This window comes from Schistocerca serialis, chromosome 4 (genome assembly GCF_023864345.2).
Source record: "Schistocerca serialis cubense isolate TAMUIC-IGC-003099 chromosome 4, iqSchSeri2.2, whole genome shotgun sequence".
Taxonomy (NCBI): domain Eukaryota; kingdom Metazoa; phylum Arthropoda; class Insecta; order Orthoptera; family Acrididae; genus Schistocerca; species Schistocerca serialis.
In genome coordinates, this window is record NC_064641.1 from 120,913,553 (window position 1) to 120,936,458 (window position 22,906).

Consider the following 22,906-nt stretch of genomic DNA (forward strand, 5'->3'; position numbering starts at 1 on the left):
CCAGCAGGACAATGCGACACCCCACACATCCAGAATTGCTATAGAGTGGTCCCAGGAACACTCTTCTATGTGTAAACACTTCCACTGGCCACCAAACTCCCAGACATGAACGTTATTGAGCACATCTGGGATGTTCTGCAGCGTGCTGTTTAGAAGAGATCTCCACCCCCTCGTACTCTTACGGGTTTATGGACAGCCCTTCAGGATTCATGGAGTCAGTTCCCTCCAGCGCTACTTCTGACATTAGTCGAGTCCATGCCGTGTAGTGTTGCAGCACTTCTGTGTGCCCGAGGGTGCTGTACACCTTTTCTTTGGCTCAAAATCTAAGAGTATTCAGCAGCACGAATACGATTTTGCCATGAGGCGAGGAACTGATAATGGCTCTTGGGTGACAAATGGCCAAGGCGAGACACAAATAAATGGAACAATTATCATGTAAGCATACCAGCAGTGAGCTCAAATTTCGGTGAGTGCTCACATGGGCACATGCACTTGTTGTCAAAGGGAATGTTTTGTGGCGCAAAGCACTGTTTTAAATGTCGATCTTTGTTGCGCGTATAGAGACAGCACAATGCTGGTGAGTCTCAGTACTTCGTGACCTGGGTCTCAGACTCAAAGCACACAGCCACATGTTGTATCCGTCGTGGCTCATGCACAGGGCCAAACTGTGATGTTATCACATTGAAGGGAAGATCAGAACTGAGGACGAGGTTAGGCTGGAGGAACTGTAGCTAGTCATGGAGCTACTGTCTTGGTCCCGGTAGCCAGCGACCACAATAAATGGGTGTCCAATCGCACAGCAGAATCGAGAGCTTTGAGTGGAAGTGGGCGTGGCATTAGCACATGGCTTTCTGAGCTTTCTGAGCCGAAGACTCACTCGTGTACCCTTGATGACTGCTTGACACAAAGCTTTACGTCTCGCCTGGGCCCATCAACACCGACATTGGACTTTTGATGACTGGAGGCATATTGCCTGGTCGGACGAGTCTCGTTTCAAATTGTATCGAGCAGATGGATGTGTATGGGTATGGAGATAACCTCATGAATCCATGGACTCTGTTTGTCAGGAGGGAACTGTTCGAGCTGGTGGAGGCTCTGTAATGGTGTAGTAAGTGTGCAGTTGGAGTGATGCGGGACCCCTGATATTTCTAGATACGACTGTGACAGGTGACACTTGTGTAAGCACTCTGTCTGATCAGCTACATCTATTCATGCGAATTGTGCGTTCCGACAGACTTGGGCAATTTCAACAGGACAATGCGACACCCCACACATCCAGAATTGCTACAGAGGTGGTCCCAGGAATACTCTTCTGAGTTTAAACACTTCCACTGGCTGCCAAACTCCCCAAACATGAACATCATTGAGCATACCTGGGATGCCTTGCAACGTGCTGTTCAAAACAGATGTCTACCCCCTCATACTCTTACGGATTTATGGACAGCCCTGCAGGATTCATGGTGTCAATTCCCTCCAGCACTACTTCAGACATTAGTCGAGTCCAAACCACGTCGTGCTGTGGCACTTCTGTATGCTCGTGGGGGGCCTTGTGTGATGTTAGGCAGGTGTACCAGTTTCTTCAATGTAATTGCACGAGGTGTTCTCTTGGTCCTTGGACATCGAGTTCTGTCATCGATGATGATCACTGCTGAGGACTCCATCAAGGGCAACAGGAAGACGCCAAAGTCTGTGACATGGACATGGCGTCTCTGACATGATTCAGCACATAATATAGATCGTTCTGCAAGAGATACCTTGTATCAGTCTGTGCTCTGCTTTTATTCTCTCACAGATGTTATGTTTACATTACCACGTGTCATGTAATCTCTTGGAGACTGACAGGACTGCTTGCTACTCTGCTGCAGAATGACTTGGTATTACAGCATTCTCTCTGGGTTTGTTGTCTACAGGGTCACAACGACATAGCGCGGGTTAGTTTCTGTTAACTGTAGGTGTTATTTGCGTAGCAATCCGAACTGGTGCAATAAAGTATATCCGTTACATGCTAGTAAGTGTAATCGCCTTTATTATGATATAACATTTGTTAATTTACATTCCCATTTTGTAATATAGAATACAAATAAAAGTGAAAAAAGGAGAGATGTTGCTACCATAGCCCGCGTCATGTGGGAAATATTTCGCGCAAAGAGGTGCAGCGGAAGGGAAGCGTGGAGGGGATGAAGTCTGTGCATGTGTGGCGGCAGGGAGCTGGTTAACAAACTTGGCGTTGCCGAACTGTGTAGCTGCCAACAACAACCAGGTTCGTTTGCCTATGGTACATAGTATTTACGTTCTAATCTATGAAGAGGACCAAAAAAATTTTAAAACAGATTTCAGTTAATCGTCTATATGAAAGAAATCTTGCTTCTCGTCTTGACAGTTGTGTCCATTGCTTCATAGCTATAGCCCCCATGTTGCTGGGGAGCGCGAAGAGCAGATGCAGCTTTGTGAAGACGCCAAGTACAATTTTTCTTAAAATGACGGTTGTCTAACCACAAGGGCATATAAAATGGTTCCAATATGATTGTATTTATATGACAACTGCTTCTACTCCATAGAATTTTTTAAAAATGTGTGCAATGTATGTATGTGAGTGTGTTTGACAGTGGTTAAGTGTAAATCACAGTGCATAAAAAAGAATTGCAAGCAGTAAAGACTAAAGCAAAAGACTATCGTATAAATGGTTAGTGTGCTGTCATATTTTTCGATGACAACAAACATTATGGGTATAAACTAACTCATTCGACATTCGGCGAGATTGCAATTAAGATCCACTGAACAAGCAAACAATTAACCATCTCCTGTGAAAAACCCGACAGAATGCTGACTGATAACATCGAAAACCACCGATATCTCGACAGGTACCTCTTCCTTTTATATTAAGGCATTTTCCAATTTGTGTCCTGAAAATGACAGGGCTTTACTTGCCGAAATAACGGCGTGTCTGAGGAATTCATTCAGCCGCATTCTCGCAATTTCTTACAGCATACAACACGCTGGGAAAAACTTAACTTCTCCTTGGGAAATACGTAGAACATTATACTCTGCATACTTCATAGGATAAACATTCCTAATCAATAAAAGGTAAGAAGCTCTCACATGCTATGTATATAATTGATATGTTGACAAAATCGTTTTTTCAAAAAATCACGAGTCTTTAAAACCAACATCCACATCGTAGTTCCATCGTCATTGCAATCTGAGTCTGTGTCCATACCATCTGATTGTAAGTTTACGATGATAGGTTCAAGGCTTATCCCCATCTTCACCTCACTACCAACACACTGTAATATTTTCTACTTTCTTGACTGTGTTATATTCTAAAGTATTAACTGTGTGCTGTATCTGTTAATTGGTGTTCATTTACTGGAACATCCAATACTGAACTAATAGGGTCAGAATGTTCAACATTATTGTCAGTCTTTTCTTCCATTAAATCTAAAATTTAATCCAAATATTGTACTTTCTTCTTTCATATATAGCAGGGCTTAACAACTGGCCGGTTTTGAGCGCGAGTACTCGCGTCTGCTCAGGCACGTGCTCGCGAGCAGGTGCATGGTCGTGGAGTAGGGCGGGAGGGTAGGGAGGGGAAATGCGCGCGCACGTATGAATAGGACCGCAGCGTGCCTATTGAATTCGCGCCGACTGTGTAAGGTTAAAAGTACTACGATCAGCTCTTAACAGTCACTTCGCTGGTTAGGAATCATGTCAAGTCGCCGTTGTGTAACCCCAACCATGCTTTCGCAGTTCAACCCCCATTGGGAGGAATTGTATCTGTTTACAGAAAAAGATGGTGTTGCAAAAAGTTTAGTATGTCACAAAACGCTGAATTCTTTTAGGAAATTTAATTTGCAGCGACATTATATGTCGTACCACGCGAAAGACTACGGAAGTGGAAAATGTGATGGACCAGATCGTGCACAGGAAGTTATTAAACTTAAAAGGAAGCTATCCGAAGAAGATCTGGATGACGAAGAAAAATCAACTGAGGCAGCTCTCAGAGTGAGCTACAAAATTGCTTTGTTTTTAGCAAAATACCTGCGCCCCTTCACTGATGGCGATTTAATAAAAGATGTTTGGTAGTTGCAGCGGAACATTTGTGTCCATCTAAAGTTGAACAGTTTCGGATTGTGCCATTATCTGACATGACCATTATGCGTCGCATACAGGACATGGCAGACGACGTCCAGAGCCAGCTTGCAAATATCTATAAAGATTTTATGGCGTATTCCCTAACTCTGGACGAAAGTGTTGATGTCACTGTAACAGCGCAGCTTTCCATATTTATTAGAGGTGTTAATAGAGATCTTCAGGTGAGGAAGGAGCTCCTCGATGTAGTAGCCATGAACACTACAACCGGAGGTGATATTTTAAGTAGTGTTGAAGAAAGTGTTGAAAATATAGGATTGTCGTGGAATTCTTTAGTTTCAGTGTCTACAGACGGTGCACCAGCGATGACAGGGAAAACATTATGTTTCGTTGCGCTGTTGAAGGAGAATACGCAAAAACCGTGCCAAATGAAATAAGGGGCGTTCACTGTGTGATCCACCAGGAAAACTTATGTGCAAAGATTATCACTCTAAAAAATGTGATGAGTGTCGTTGTTCGTACAACCAATTATATAAGGAAGCATGGGCTACAACACAGATAATTTAAAAGCTTTCTTGATGGTGTAGAAAGCCAGTATGGTAGCCTGCCTTATTACAGCGAGGTCCACTGGCTTAGTCGTGGCGAATTATCAAATCGAATTTTTGCCTATTAGATGAGATAAATATGTTCATGGAAATAAATAACATGTCTGTTACTGAATTGAAAGAGCCTTCATGGAAATGTGATCTCGCGTTCTTAGCAGATTTAACTAGCCATCTGAATGCTTTGAACATTTCACTACAAGGTAAAGATCTGCTAATTACTCATTTCATAGATCGAATACGAGCTTTTAAAATGAAATTGACACTTTGGGTGAGTCAGCTGGAAAAAGGAAATCTAACTCATTTTCCTAAATTATCGTCCATGCAAGGTGTTTACAAAGACTGTGAACGTTATTCACATAGTTTAGCTGCCCTTAAGGAAGAATTTGATCAACGCTTTCAAGATCTGACAGCACTAGACAGTGATTCTGATCTGTTCTCCTCTCCATATTCAGCGAATATTGAAGAGATTCGTCCTGAGCTACAACTAGAAATTATTGACCTGCAGGGTGACAGAGAATACAGAGACAAATTTCAGAACAAGAAAAACATTTTGAAATTTTACAGACACTTCCCTCAGGATAGATTTCCTCATTTGCACAAACTGGCGGCTACAATAATATCAATGTTCGGTTCCCTGTATGTTTGTGAATAACTGTTCTCTGCAATGAAATGTAACAAGACGCGCCTGAGAAACGCATTGTCTGATCGAAATTTAAACTGCACACTGCACCTACGATGCACAAGAACAATTACTCCGAACATAGACGCAATTGTAAAGGGCAAAAAGTACAAGTTAACAGAGAATCCCACACTTCAGTGACACCTTTTATTGTGTAACAGTTCACAAATTAATACGAATGTTTATTTGTTTCATTTGTCACAGTAATAATTCGTGAGTGATATCCCTGCAGGTGGCCGCGGATTTACATTGACTGGCAGCAGCTGTTGTGTGCCCTACGTGACTCTCCCCACTCTCCGCTCTGGTCCGGTAGTGGGGGTAGCGTGCTCGCGCTGCTCCGTGCTCGCGCCTTGCTGCTCACAGCTTGCTCCGCGAGCACGTATGTTGTGAAGCCCTGATATATAGTAATTTCTAGTTTGTCAAATCTTTTATTGAAGTGAGTACTAAAATCAAGCAGGGTTGCCATGTGAAGGGATTCGGTGTGTGACAAAACCATGAAATATTCCTGAAGCAATTTTAGTTTTTAATTATATTCTTTACCGTTACTTGCTTTAGTATACTACAAATATTTATCCACAGAATTAAACAACACTGAACATTTATTGCATGAACTTAAACAACATACTGTATATGTAGATAGTCCATACCAATATTTGTTTCGCAAATAAAGCACACCTTCCTTTGCTGCACCGTATTTCAGTTCTCCAAGGCACATTTCACCTTTCTTTCACTTTAAGGCATCATCAGTGGAATCTATAATGATTTCAGTTTTATTTTGATATGTGGTATTTATAGATTATAAAACAGTTCACATCTCGTTTTTTTATGTAAATAAGTGATTACTCACAGTTGTCCGCATTTTCAGTTGACACCTGCATGTCCTGCTATCTGGTTGCATGCTGGAGGTAACCCTACGAAACTCTATGAAACATAAGCATGTTTTTATGTTCCGATCTTTTTTCTTCCCACTTTTCATCTTGTTTGCTCTTGTGATTGTGATGCACTATCAGTTTTCTGTCACTAATTATATCGGGTGATCAAAAAGTCAGTATAAATTTGAAAACTGAATAAATCACGGAATATTGTAGATAGAGAGGTACAAATTGACACACACGCTTGGAATGACATGGGGTTTTATTAGAACCAAAAAAATACAAAAGTTCAAAAAATGTAACACAGATTGTGCTTCATCTGATCAGAATAGCAATAATTAGCATAACAAAGACAAAGCAAATATGATGTTCTTTACAGGAAATGCTCAATATGTCCACCATCATCCCTCAACAATAGCTGTAGTCGAGGAATAATGTTGTGAACAGTAGTATAAAGCATGTCCATAATTATGGTGAGGCATTGGCGTCGGATGTTGTCTTTCAGCATCCCTAGAGATGTCGGTTGATCACAATACACTTGTGACTTCAGGTAACCCCAAAGCCAATAATCGCGCGGACTAAGGTCTGGGGACGTGGGAGGCCAGGCATGATGAAAGTGGCGGCTGAGCACACGATCATCACCAAACGACGCGCGCAAGAGATCTTTCACACGTCTAGCAATATGGGGTGGAACGCCATCCTGCATAAACATCGTATGTTCCAGCAGGTGTTTATCAGCCAGACTGTGGATGATGCGAGTCTGTAACATATCAGCGTACCTCTCACCCGTCATGGTAGCAGTTACAAAACCTAAATCATGCATGCTCTGAATAACCAGACATCACCCATTGGTATTTTTTGTGATCTCTCAAATGCCTTTGATTGTGTAAATCATGGAATTCTTTTAGATAAGCTAAATCATTATGGTTTGAGTGGGGCAGTGCACAAATTGTTTAATTCATAGTTAACTGGAAGAATGCAGAAAGTTGAAATAAGTGGTTCATGTAATGTTAAAACAACAGCTGATTCCTCAAACTGGGGGGGCTATCAAGTATGGGGTCCCACAGGGTTCGGTCTTAGGTCCTTTACTGTTCTTGATATACATTAATGACTTACCATTCCACATTGATGAAGATGCAAAGTTAGTTCTTTTTGCTGATGATACAAGTATAGTAATAACATCCAAAAACCAAGAACTAAGTGATGTAATTGTAAATGATGTTTTTCACAAAATTATTAAGTGGTTCTCAGCAAATGGACACTCTTTAAATTTTGATAAAACACAGTATATACAGGTCCGTACAGTAAATGGCACAACTCCAGTAATAAATATAGACTTTGAACAGAAGTCTGTAGCTAAGGTAGAATTTTCAAAATGTTTAGGTGTGTCCATTGATGAGAGGTTAAACTGGAAGCAACACATTGATGGTCTGCTGAAACGTCTGAGTTCAGCTACGTATGCTATTAGGGTTATTGCAAATTTTGGTGATAAGAATATCAGTAAATTAGCTTACTATGCCTACTTTCATCACTGCTTTCGTATGGCATCATATTCTGGGGTAATTTATCGTTGAGTAGAAAAGTATTCATTGCTCAAAAACGTGTAATCAGAATAATTGCTGGAGCCCACCCATGGTCATCCTGTAGACATCTATTTAAGGATCTAGAGATCCTCACAGTAGCCTCACAGTATATATATTCACTTATGAGATTTGTTGTTAATAATCCAACCCAATTCAAAAGTAATAGCAGTGTGCATAGCTATAACACCAGGAGAAAGGATGATCTTCACTATGCAGGGTTAAATCGGACTTTGGTACAGAAAGGGGTAAATTATGCTGCCACAAAAGTCTTTGGTCACCTACCAAACAGCAACAAAAGCCTGACAGATAGCCAACTAACATTTAAAAATAAATTAAAAGAATTTCTAGATGACAGCTCCTTCTACTCATTGGCTGAATTTTTAGATATAGATTAAGGGGGAAAAAAACCAACTTAAACATTAGTGTCATGCAATATTTTGTGTAATGTAATATCTTGTACAGACATCTTTTATTAACCTGACACGTTCCACATCATTACGAAGTGTCGTATTCATGATCTATGGAACAAGTATTAATCTAATCTAATCTAATTTCCTCAAAGAAAAAAAGGCCCGATAATGGTAGATGTGGTAAATACAACCCATACCGTGACTTTCTCGTCGTGCAATGGAGTTTCCACGACAGTTCTAGGATTTTCAGTAGGCCAAATTGTGGGCGTTGACAGACCTTCAGAGCGTGAAAAGAGCTTCATCGGTCCACAACACATTACTCAACTGATTGTAATCTTCTGCCATCTTTTGAAACACCCACACCGCAAATGCCCTTGGCTTCACGAAATCACCAGGTAACAGTTCATGATGCCGATGGATTTTGTACGGATAGCATCGGAGGGTACGCTTAAGTGCCAACCAAACAGTAGTCTATGGAATGCCGGTGCGACATGCGACTGCACGAGCGCTGACTTCCCCGTGCATAGACGAACCCGCTACAGTCTCCATTTTTCCTGAACTGTCTCAACAGCATTACGCCTTGTGCTCGGTCGGCCACTACAGGGTCTATCGTCTAAACAACCCATGGCTTCGAACTTCGAAATCATTCTCACCACAGTTGCATTTGTCAACGGACCTTTACCCATTCAAATCCCCTTCCTGTGGCGATAGGAGCGTAAAGCTGAACTAGCACATTCCCCATTCTGATAATACAGCTTCACTAAAAGCGCCTTTTCAGGTAATGTCAACATGCTGCGACTGCTGGCGCATCTGATTCTCTCTTTTTTTTTCTTTATTGTTATTTTAAAACCTGTACAACAGGCAGGCTGGCAGCAGCATTCTACGCTGCTCTTCAGCCATAGAATAGACAATGAGAAAACAACAGAAAGAATACACATAAGTTACATAGCGGTGGGTAATAAAACAGTAGACACATAAAGACAAACACGGAGCCGTTCGCACTCGACGATAATCCACACTACAAACTGTTGTCACGATGCATTAACACTGAAGATGGCGATGGCACAGGTGAACGATGGAGTGTGACGGTGAACACTGAACACTAAACACGATGGCACACACGAGACACTGATGGCGATGATCTCTGGCGCGCAAATGTGCACTTAGCGTGTGCGAGTCCAGGGACCTGCCAAGAGGGAAGAAGGGGAAGGTGGGGGAGAGGGGAGAACAAAGATGCCAATGGCTGAGGAGATGGGGGAAGGGGAGGGGAAGCCTGGGGGAGGAGTGGGGAGAAGTGGGATTCTTTCTCTCGTTACAGCTCCTTTTATACACGGTTGTCATGCGCAGCCACTGACGTTTTGCTGTCCAGGGCCATCTGTCAGACATTTTGTGAACTTTGTTTCTTTTGTTCTAATAAAACCCCATGTCATTCCAGGCAAGTGTGTCAATTTTTACCTCCCTATCTACATTATTCCGTGGTTTATTAAGTTTTCAAAAGGCCTGCCCAGAAAGTAATGCACCACATTTTTGTTCTTCAATAATTCTTTATTGAAAATAATGAGAACTTCACACATGAATGAATGGTGTTTCATCTACACATCCTGTTTTTCCATGTAATCTCCATACCATTCTATGGCCTTCTTCCAGCGCGAAACAAGGGTGTGTATGATCTCTCTATACCAATCCTTGTCCTGGTGTCAGAGCCAGTGCTTCACTGTCTGAATCCTCTCCTCATCGTCCTCAAAATGTCTTCCACATAATGTGTCTGTCCTCACAATGACAACATCAGTTCGCTGCAACATGCCGCTGCAAATCGTGGAGCTCTGGCAAAGCGCCTTCTGATGGTCTTACCCTCCGTGCCCAGCGACTAACTCTACTTCTGTCGACAGCACATGATCCCTAGGGTTTGCACAAGTGTTTGTGAATATTCCCAAAACTTTCTTTCTCTGCAGTGAGAAATTCAATGACAGAACATTGCTCGTAACATACATCACCTACAGATGTCATTTTGAAACTATCCTGCAGCTATGCTATCAGTGGGAAGTGACAGAAACTTGGAGCACTCACTCAGGAGACTTCGAATAATACATACGTAACATTTCGCATTTGTAGCATTTTTTTTCAGCTGAGAAAAAGAATGTGGTGCAATATTTTCTGGGGAACCCTCATATATATATATACAGGGTGGAGAAAAATTGTTTCATGAAATTCTAACCCTCTATTCTAGAGAAGCTGCACGGTCATCAGTGGTATCTGTTCTTTCGAGAGCAGTTACTATCTTCATATATATATATATATATATATATATATATATATATAGCTAAAGGCTACCCAGCCACTGACCTTCGTCTGTGCGAATGCGCATGGGTTGCTCGAACTCTTACGGGAATCGTCACCTTAGTGTGTGCTAGTAATGAGTGGATGGGCGAATATTTATTAGGTACATTATGTATGTAGATTGTGAATAGTTGGGAAAGTGGGTCTCATGGGAAGCGTGCAAGGGATAAGTCCCTGCAGTAGCACTAGTCATCTGTGTCCTTGGTGGCTCAGATGGACACCGGCAGGGTAGCTCAGCGTGTTCGATCAGACAGCTGGTTGGCCCCTGTAATAAAAAACTGAGTGGAAGGATCAACAAACGAACTTTAGCGGATGTCATGTGACATCCGCAAGGACCAAATACAACTATCAACAACGAACAAAAAGGCAAAACAAAACAAAAAAATTACTGGTTAGAGCGTCTGCCGTGTAAGCAGGAGATCTCGGGTTCGAGTCCCGGTCGGGGCACGCATTTTCAGCTGTCCCCATAGAGGTATATCAACAACACCTGTCGGCAGCTGAGGGTTTCAATTAATTATCATTAACCCTGGGTAGCTAATCCCAGTAGGAACCAAAATTACTAATGTTATGTAGGTCGACAAAGCACAATTTTTAAACTATGGAAACCTGGCGCCATGCGTTCCGATTGGCCACGGGATTGCCCTGTCGTGAGGTGGAGACAAACAGCAAGACCTATTCAACACGTATGCATATCATTAGGGCAGTCACGGGGTGAGGGACGTTTGTATGTGTGAACCAACAACCATAGCGCTGTCCATCAACTGACGAACGGTAACATGGCAATCCCATGGACAATCGAGCGTGTGGCGCCAAGTTTTCGTAGTTTAAAAATGGTGCATTTTAGACCTACACAACATTAGTAATTTTCGTTCCTACTAGCATCAGCTATCCAGGGTTAAAATTTCCTGACACAATTTTGAAATTGTGGAAGCATAGGACAAACCACTACACATTTGCAGGGCACCTAAGAGAACAGAATCACAAACCAACCACTAGAGAAGAAGACACGAAAACAGTTAGATACAACCATAAAAATCGCATACAGAAAACGAAAGCAGAAAGGAGAACCCTGTTGAACTTGGCGGCTGGGGTGGCTGTGCGGTTCTAGGTGCTACAGTCCGCAACCGCGCGACCGCTACGGTCTCAGGTTCGAATCCTGCCTCGGGCATGGATGTGTGTGATGTCCTTAGATTAGTTAGGTTTAAGTAGTTCTAAGTTCTAGGGGACTGATGACCTCAGAAGTTAAGTCCCATAGTGCTCAGAGCCATTTCAACTATCAAGTACACATGCCAAACAACTAATTGTTTACAATAACAGATAAAATAATACAGTAACACTACAAGACAGGACTATTATCATAATAATAATGCCACCCAACCCCCCTTCCACTCACCTGTCGATGAACTTCTTATCAAAACATTTAAACCAAAACTGAAATCAGCTGAAAACCATACTTCCAGACAGTCTCTGACACATATTACATTCATGTTCAGCATTCTACAACTCACACTGAATAGAAACCAACACACACACAAAAAAAGACGTAACGTTAGCGACAGCCCTGGACATTGCACAAGTCCCGTCCATTCACCCCCTCCACACCAATCCACATGCTAAGCTCCGCCCATGGTCTGCCGCATGTTCCGACATCAAAGTTTTTAGTATCACAGATATGCCAGTCATAACAACAAGGGAGAACATCAGTAGTTAGTACGAGATCAGTTTTCCCGGTATCATTGTGAAAAGAAATAGAAATATGTATATTGAATATGCGAGTTGAAAAATCATCAATAAAAAATAAAACTGGCATCCATACTGTCATTTTTATTTCATGGGTTTTCGTCTGCAGTATATAAAAAAATCTGATATTTGTTAACTGCAGTCAGCGCCAATTTCTGTCAACTCACTTAGTGTAAGAAATTCTGTCGGGAAATATTAATTTCTAGTATCGCCAAGAATGCAGATGTGTCAATGTTGTGCATAAACAAGGCAAAGTCGATGTCTTGGTTTGTTTCTGATTACCTCATCAAGACTAAAGACTAAAGAATATACGAGTGGGATAGTGTAGAAATGCGTAATGCAAGCAGTCAGATATTTATACAGTGACATTCTTCATTAGTATTTGCATGTGTAATGGGTGAATTTTTACTTGTTAACTCTTGTGACTGCTTGCTTGTAACAGGTACGAGATTACTTTGAGTTCTTTTTTTGTGCATAATTTCATCAGTCTCATTCCAACCTATCTCATCGTACTTTAATGCCTGATGGATATCAGTTTTGACAGCAGTTGGTCACAACAGTCAACATTACATATCTTGTGTATGATAATTTTATTGAGAGTGTGTATATATATTTTATTCTGACAGCGTATTAATTCTGAAAATATTGGCATTTCCACTTTACTGTAATGTATTCACACAGTTTGACAACCTCCTGATAAATGATCAAGGTAGTGAGTATTCAAATGTTTGTGTTTTTCTTTGACACTTTCTGACTTGTTCTACGCCCATGAGAATCACCCCTTTTTGGTTTATGGAACGAAAACTGAATCCAATCTGAACTTAATAATTGGAATGTGGATGTAAGAAACACATTAGCAGAATGCAACAGCATGAAAGAAGTACTACACAGCTTTTTTAATGGCCAAAGCCAATGTTCTTGACTGCATTGGCAAATTATTTTTCCACCCTTAAAACTTTGCAGCATAACTTAAGACTGTGTGAATCACACACACAGAAAGTTTGGGTTGCACTGCCGGTAGTACAGTGATTTGGCTCCCCTGCAGAACTTCAGCCAGAATTTGTAATTTGTCACACATACTGTCTTAACTCTGAAAGTTGCCCCTCAGCTAGTATGTTGCTTAACATTGTCTACGTTCTTCTCATCATTCTTTTTTTGATTGCGCTACACAAATATACCCCAAGCATTGAGGTTACAGTTTTCAGTGTTTTCTTTTCATCACGCTGAGATCTACTTCTTCCTAAGCTATTCACCTAAATATCGAGTACTTGTGTTTAAAGAATCTGGTGTAAGTTCAGGTTCTGTCATCTTCATCTACATTTTCTGTAGAAGTTGCTGTCACAGGTGAAACCAAATCAGAAAGCAAGGGTACTGGCTTAGTGCTCACACCCGAAAATTCTTAAAGTCTTCTGTACTCTTGAATGACCTTTATATGTATTGCAGTTGCACGACTTTGACTTGAAATCCATCTTTTTGAAACGAGCAGCTCTTTCTTTATTGTTTGCTATAATATGATGTTAGCCAATGCCACTGTGCTTCGTACCATTGTACCTTTCATAGTATAAATGTGACATTATTTCCACTGACAAAAGTGCTGATGATAGAATGTGAGGGCATATTAGGTGGTATGATGTTAAATAATGTGGGTGTGTATGATTATATATGAGGTACTTAGTTTCATTTTATTATGATGACAAAATCCTAAACCATTGTAAGATGATCCTTGGATGAATAAATACAACACTGCAACCATATGAACAGTTTTTAGTATTAAAAAAATAACTTCATGTGGACATATGCACTACGCAGAGAAAACTGGAAGCAGCAGATATACAGACACATATATCATTCTATGAACATCACCAGGCGACGACACACTGGTATTAAGGTTCCACTGTACTCCAGGACCCCTTGACTGTTGCCCAGCAACAGCCTGGAGCAGGGAGGAAAAGGAGTAGTTGTTGGAAGTGAGGTCATATTATCTAGTAATGTAAAGCTCTATTAATTTATTTTCCAATGAAAAAATTCAATTACTGCACATGTACTAGAATCACGATGTAGTCCTTTAACTTGAGATATATGCATAAATTTCATTGTTTCTGAATTTGCAACCCTGCAACTTTCCACAGAGTTTTCATGTACCTATACAAATTGATATTTTTGATCTCTTACTAGGATCACTGACTGTAGTAAATCAGGGATGTTTAAGTTGTAAATGTTTTCCATTCGTGTTGTTTACAAGGCTGACCCATTAATGTAAGATTGTTCATCACATTCTCTCAGAATCAAACAAAAAACCCTCCCTATATAATATATATAGTGTGGTCCATTGATTTTGACCTGGCCAAATATCTCACGAAATATGCGTCAAACGAAAAAACTACAAAGAACGAAACTGGTCTAGCTTGAAGGGGGAAACCAGATGGCGCTATGGTTGGCCTGCTAGATGGCGCTGCCATAGGCCAAACGGATGTCAACTGCGTTTTTTTAAAATAGGAACCCCATTTTTTATTAAATATTCGTGTAGTAAGTAAAGAAATATGAATGTTTTAGTTGGACCACTTTTTTCGCTTTGTGATAGATGGCGCTGTAATAGTTACGAACGTATGGCTCACAATTTTAGACGAACATTTGGCAACAGGTAGTTTTTTAAATTAACAGAACCTAGGTACGTTTGAACATTTTATTTCGGTTGTTCCAATGTGATACATGTACCTTTGTGAACTTATCATTTCTGAGAACGCATGCTGTTACAGCGTGATTACTTGTAAATACCACATTAATGCAATAAATGCTCAAAATTATTTCCGTCAACCTCAGTGCATTTGGCTATACGTGTAACGACATTCCTCTCAACAGCAAGTAGTTCGCCTTCCATAATTTTCGCACATGCATTGACAGTGTGCTGGCGCATGTTGTCAGGCGTTGTTGGTGGATCACGACAGCAAATATCCTTCAACGTTCCCCACAGAAAGACATCCGGGGACGTCAGATCCGATGAACGTGCGGGTCATGGCACGGCGCTTCGACGACCAATTCACCTGCCATGAAATATGCTATTCAATACCGCTTCAACCGCACGCGAGCTATGTACCGCACATCCGTCATGTTGGAAGTGCATCGCCATTCTGCCATGCAGTGAAACATCTTGTAGTAACATCGGTAGAACATTACTTAGTAAATCAGCATACACTACATTTGTCTGCTTCTGATGTGCGGATTAGCCGCGACAGCTGCTAAAACACCTCCTCACACTCCATTTTAACACGGGTACTGTATCACGAAGCAAATACCGCCCTCACTGGAGGAATGTTACGTGATACCACGTACTTATACGTTTGTGACTACAGTGCCATCTACCACAAAGTGAAAAAAGTGGTCCAACTAAAACATTCATATTTCTTTACATACTACACGAATATGTAATAAAAAATGAGGGTTCCTATTTTAAAAAATGCAGTCGATATCCGTTTGGCCTATAGCAGCGCCATCTTGCGGGCCAACCATAGCGCCATCCCCCTTCAGGCTAGACGAGTTTCGTTCTTTGTAGTTTTTTCGTTTGATGCTTATTTCGTGTGATATTTGGCCCGGTCACTATCAATGGACCACCCTGTATATATATATATACTGGGAGAACCTCACAGATGTAGACTACTTCAGAGAACAAATACATATATTTCTTTTAAGCTGTCACAACAGCCTCAATAAATCTGCAGGAGAACATTATTCCACATGCTTTATTTCAAATTACATCGAGGAATAGTGAAGCTCCTGCAAATGTACTTCAGTTTAACACTATCACCTCTTCACTGCAAAGAAAATAACGCACAACAGCAACGTTATTAATTTCATAGCGCTAAGCTACTTCCAGGGTGGCTACTCAAACTAGGAAAAAAATTTCCTGAGAATTCAAGCAGCCAATAAATGCCATACGATCATTTCATTTACTAGGTATGATGTCTCCTTGGCTGTCAGGAGGATGGCAGTTCAAGTACCTCTGGTCATCCACATTTAGATTTTGCATGATTTCCCTAAACCACAGGTCCTCTGAAAGGGCACAGCTGATCTCCCTCTCCCATCCTTGAAACATTCTGAGCTTTGGGCACTCTCTAATGAACTCAGTGTCTAAGGGATGTTAAGCCCTGAAGTTCCTTCCTTCCCTGGCCTTGGGGTGTATAGGTCCCAGACCAGAGATCCCAACTGGGGAAGAAATCCGAAGATTTATAAGAGTTTGTGGAGATGGCACTGTCCAGACTGCCGACTACAAAGAAGAAAAAAAACATGTCACATTCCAGATCTTCACAATAGCCAGTCCATGATAAATTGATCCGAAAACATATTTTTCACCATGTTCAGCCATGAGCAAAATTGTCCTTTTAACTTAATGTAGGGTACTGGGTGAATAAACGTGTTTTTGGATAGTTTATGTCTTGATCAAAAACAATTTTCTTCTTTTTATGCAGACTTGTTTCACCAAAATTATAGCATTGTCAGTGTTTTTTTTAAAATTTTCTTCTATTAAGTAATAAGAAAATAGCTCTTTACTACAGAAATGTCAGTTTTTAAAAGAGGAATACTCACAAATTTGATACAGACAAAAATGTTTATACACTCCTGGAAATGGAAAAAAGAACACATTGACACCGGTGTGTCAGACCCACCATACTTGCTCCGGACACTGCGAGAGGGCTGTACAAGCAATGATCACACGCACGGCACAGCGGACACACCAGGAACCGCGGTGTTGGCCGTCGAATGGCGCTAGCTGCGCAGCATTTGTGCACCGCCGCCGTCAGTGTCGGCCAGTTTGCCGTGGCATACGGAGCTCCATCGCAGTCTTTAACACTGGTAGCATGCCGCGACAGCGTGGACGTGAACCGTATGTGCAGTTGACGGACTTTGAGCGAGGGCGTATAGTGGGCATGCGGGAGGCCGGGTGGACGTACCGCCGAATTGCTCAACACGTGGGGCGTGAGGTATCCACAATACATCGATGTTGTCGCCAGTGGTCGGCGGAAGGTGCACGTGCCCGTCGACCTGGGACCGGACCGCAGCGACGCACGGATGCACGCCAAGACCGTAGGATCCTACGCAGTGCCGTAGGGGACCGCACCGCCACTTCCCAGCAAATTAGGGACACTGTTGCTCCTGGGGTATCGGCGAGGACCATTCGCAACCGTCTCCATGAAGCTGGGCTACGGTCCCGCACACCGTTAGGCCGTCTTCCGCTCACGCCCCAACATCGTGCAGCCCGCCTCCAGTGGTGTCGCGACAGGCGTGAATGGAGGGACGAATGGAGACGTGTCGTCTTCAGCGATGAGAGTCGCTTCTGCCTTGGTGCCAATGATGGTCGTATGCGTGTTTGGCGCCGTGCAGGTGAGCGCCACAATCAGGACTGCATACGACCGAGGCACACAGGGCCAACACCCGGCATCATGGTGTGGGGAGCGATCTCCTACACTGGCCGTACACCACTGGTGATCGTCGAGGGGACACTGAATAATGCACGGTACTTCCAAACCGTCATCGAACCCTTCGTTCTACCATTCCTAGACCGGGAAGGGAACTTGCTGTTCCAACAGGACAATGCACGTCGGCATGTATCCCGTGCCACCCAACGTGCTCTAGAAGGTGTAAGTCAACTACCCTGGCCAGCAAGATCTCCAGATCTGTCCCCCATTGAGCATGTTTGGGACTGGATGAAGCGTCGTCTCACGCGGTCTGCACGTCCAGCACGAACTCTGGTCCAACTGAGGTGCCAGGTGGAAATGGCATGGCAAGCCGTTCCACAGGACTACATCCAGCATCTCTACGATCGTCTCCATGGGAGAATAGCAGCCTGCATTGCTGCGAAAGGTGGATATACACTGTACTAGTGCCGACATTGTGCATGCTCTGTTGCCTGTGTCTATGTGCCTGTGGTTCTGTCAGTGTGATCATGTGATGTATCTGACCCCAGGAATGTGTCAATAAAGTTTCCCCTTCCTGGGACAATGAATTCACGGTGTTCTTATTTCAATTTCCAGGAGTGTATATACCCTGGTTATCACATGCTGCAGCTTATTTTATTTTCTCTTACAACTGTTTTCCTTCACAGTTTGTCATCTGGAACCATAGAGAACTTAATGTAGAAAGTTATTTATACTCAAAATTTGCAACTGGGAATAACATTATTTTATTCTATGTGGAAGATTATTCTTTATGATATATTGTTGTTGATGTCTGTGGTCTACAAAGTGCTCTGCAAATGTGGAATGACTTCACATTTTTAGCTCTATTCTGTGTTCAGCGTACCTAATATTGAAATTTCTCCTCGCCTGTTCAATGTGAACCGAACTGCAATCCGGTTGATAAATACCAAATGTGTGGTACTTTGCCTGTGTCGATACTACTTGTCCTTAGCTTTCACTGCATGGAGTTACCTGTTGTGTGTGCTATTTTTAGTCTTTGTTTTGTATGTATGTTGCCTAACCTGTGAACTATTGTTGTGAGAGAGCAAGTATGCAATTTGCTTACTGTTGCGAGCACTTGTTGAATTTTAATAAGGCAAACTGTGAAAGAAAAACAGCTACAACACAAAGAACATAAAATCACAAAAACATATACATATACATAATTTTTTGTCTGGTATCAAGTCTGTGACTACTTTCCTTAAAAATTGAAATCTCTATAGTAAAAAGCAATTTACTTGTATTTAATAGAAATAAAATAAAAACCACTGATGAAGCTGTAACTTCAATGAAACGTCTGCATAAATAGAAGAAGAAACTGTGTTTGCCTGAGGCAGAACCTGTCCAAAACCAAATTTGTTTCTAAGCAAACATGGACCACATGGACCTCAAGAGTGAACAACAACTTCTTGAATCAATAGTGAAGATTTTATAGCTGCATCACAAGCATTGTAATTTCATACACCAACAAGTAATTTTCCGTTACATACCCAGCATACTGTGATGCAGGTGTGGGTACCATGGCATGGGATCACACTACTCCACAGGACTACTATAATTAGTACCAAACTCAGCAAATAATTTTTAATTTATAATACATACACGTTATTTGATATGGAAAATAAATATGGTACACAATGCAATGCTGAACAGTGAATTAGTGTGACATTCAAAAAAATAATCATTAGCTTTAATGTAGTGCACTACCATGTTATTCACTCTTACATACCTGGTGTAATGGTGCAGGTTTGTACAGGCATTGGCTCCAATGGGAGGAGTGACAAACTAGGATCCTCACAGACACCAATGCACTTACCAATTCCCATTGCCAGAGACCACCAGCCAGAATTCCAAGGCTGAGGTTTGCTCTCCAGATGCCAATGCCACTACTCCATCACCAGCTTTTTCTGGGGCAGGTTGATGGCACAGCCACCGCAGCATAGCCAATAACTTACACACCTAGGGCCACAGGCCTAGAATGCATATACCAAGGACCATGGGTTAGACACCCACCATCCATCTGATGGACGTACGCATTTGAAAAAGGTTTATGATATTTGCCAGAAATAAATCAACTAGTTCCAACCTGAGCATGGCTAAATTTGATCGTGTTTCCCGATCAGTGACCCTGCACACCTGGGGAAGGGAACATGACTGGCCTTCCTAACAACTCTGTTTAAGATGCCCCATGATCCAACAGCATCGACCTTAACCAGCACTGTCGACACTGTTACCCTAGTATGCTGTGTTGTTATGACATGCCATGGTATAGCATAATTATGTTCCACAGCAACATATGCAAGATGTTGGACCCTGTAAACAAATTTGAAATCATGATCCATACATAGTGTATTGTAACAAAAAAGTAATATTATACATATATGAAGTTAATAATACATCACAGTGTACTGCAATGCAATGTGGTGCAATACATGGAATTCACTGCCAGAGGTCATGGCAAATTTTGTTTCGCAGCAACACTGACAGGCCACATAAATAAATTTAAGGTGCAGATCTAGATATATTACATTGGAATAGAAAAGAAACATTGTGGATGTATGAATGAATTCACAGACAAATCACTGTGCATTTTCTTTTACACACACAACATACTTTCTCTCTCTCTCTCTCTCTCTTTCTCCCCCCCCCCCCCTCTCTCTCTCTCTCTCTCTCTCTCTCTGCCAGGTCATGTACACAAATTGGTTCCAGAGAGAGCACATTAGAATAGGAAAGCAACCTTGTCTACATATGAAATAAAAGATAAATCATATCAATGTTACAAACTACATACAATTTTCAGTTACATACCAGGTGGTTTGTTTTCAGTGTCTTCTGGAGATAATGTGACAAGGTCCCTCTCCACAGTAACTCCACCACCATTGTTGGTCACAACAAATAAATTTTAAATCAAACTTTAAGAGAATGTTAATGGCCACATGACTGATAATGTACATATATCTGGTGTAGATCTTATTGCATTTCAGGTATTAAAATATTACCACTAAATGGTTGATAATAGTGGTACAAACCTTCACCAAGAAGAGGTCTCAATACACCATGGCTTTTTTCTACATCAGGAACAGCCATTGGCATGTGGTGTAAAGATTTAATTTTCGTGGTCAAAAACAGCCTCCTCTGTGGCACAAGTTTCCTCTGGAGACTCATTTCTGGGCTGATGAAAGAGCTACCACTATGGGTTCTAACAGCATCTACATCCACCTTCAACATTGTCACCATTTTTTTGGTCAGATTAACTTCAGAAGCTGACATTCCAGCAATGACTTCCTAAAACATAGGGAGATGGGTGCAGACGGAGCATGGTGTCTAACAAGGATATTGTGGAAACTGGGAGGGTGACAAAAAGCTATTCTAGCTGTGGTGGGCAAAAACTCAGACACAAAGGATCTCATTTCAGGGCAAGACTTTAGGAATTCATGGCCTTGTGAAATAGCTCATTAATACATTCAAGACCAGGATAATACTGAGTAACAAGAGGTGCGCTCCGAAGTTGTTTTTTGGAGGGATCAGCAGTATCAGGATTGAAGGTGATGGCCTGGGAAATTTGCTTTTGAACTAGGCTAATGTCCAGTGAAGACTGAGGTGAAAATTGCAGTGTATTTCGGCAAAGAGTCTGCATCCAAACAAATACATTTGCTGCAAATGCTAAAGTAGTAGGGGAGGGGACGTTTGGTATGGAAAGGATGGCAACTGTCAAAATGTGGGTGCTGTTGTTTGTTAGTAGAGTTAATGTGGACAGAAGTGTGTAGCTGGCCTTCAGAGAGGATGAGATCAACATCAAGAAAAATGGCATGGGATTTGGAATAGGAGCATGTGAAATTTGATTGGGAGAAGTTACTTAGAGGTTTCAGAAATTTTAACAGGTAAGCCTCACCATGAGTCCGTATGGCAAAGATGTCATTTATATATCCAAACAAAACCAGAGGCTCAAGGCCTATGCATCCCCGGCTAGCACCCTCCAAGTGACCTATGAAAAGCTTGGCATGGCTGTACCGCATGGCTGTACCCCTGATCCATTTGTATGCCTACCTCCCAAAGGTGAAGTAATTATTGGTAAGTATAAAGTTGAGTAAGGCATGCAGGAACGGTGTCATAGCTTTGGAAACAGGTATGTACTGACAGCATGTTCAGCAGTAGGCAGACCATGTATGTGGAGGATGTTAGTTTAGAGGGAGATGGCATCAATGTTGACAAGCAAGGTGTTTGGTGAGAGTGGGACAGGTAGGGATTTCAGATGATCTAGGAAGTGGTTGGTATCTTTAATATGGGAGGCAAGTCTTGGTACTATTGGTTGCAGGTATTGATTAACTAAAGCAGTTATACATGCGGTGTGTGCTTTGAAGCCAGCAACACTTGTTCGCCCACTGCTTGAATACTGCTCACTGGTGTGGGATCCGTACCAGATATGGTTGATAGAAGAGATAGAGAAGATCCAATCGAGAGCAGTGCGCTTCATTACAGGATCATTTAGTAATGACAAAAGCATTACGGAGATGATAGATAAACTCCAGTGGGAGACTCGGCAATAGAGATGCTCAGTAGCTCGGTACGGGCTTTTGTTGATGTTTTGAGCACATACCTTCACCGAGGAGTCAAGCAGCATATTGCTCCTTCCTTCGTATATCTCGCGAAGAGACCATGAGGATAAAATCAGAGAGATTAGAGCCCAGACAGAGGCATATCGACAATCTTTCTTTCCACGAACAATATGAGACTGGAATAGAAGGGAGAACCGATAGAGGTACCCAAGGTACCGTCCGCCACACACCGTCAGGTGGCTTGCGGAGTATGGATGTAGACAATCTTTTTATTTTCATCTGACAATGCTTATTGAGTGTTGCAGGTAGCATTTGTACTTACTTGGTCTAAAATTGCTTCCCTCTCGTCAGTCGCAGACACATCAGTATCAACAACAAGAGCATCCGACTGTGCACGATTTTGCAAGGGAATCTCACCTCTGCTCTTCTTTTCTGTTTGGCAAACAATATGAATGTGCTTACACATATTTAACGTAATACTATAATCAAGGCATGTGCCAGAATACTGATGAATGCACACTTCACATTTACTGCACACTAATTTACACTTGCAGTGAACATCGCTGTCTTTCACATGGTAGACAT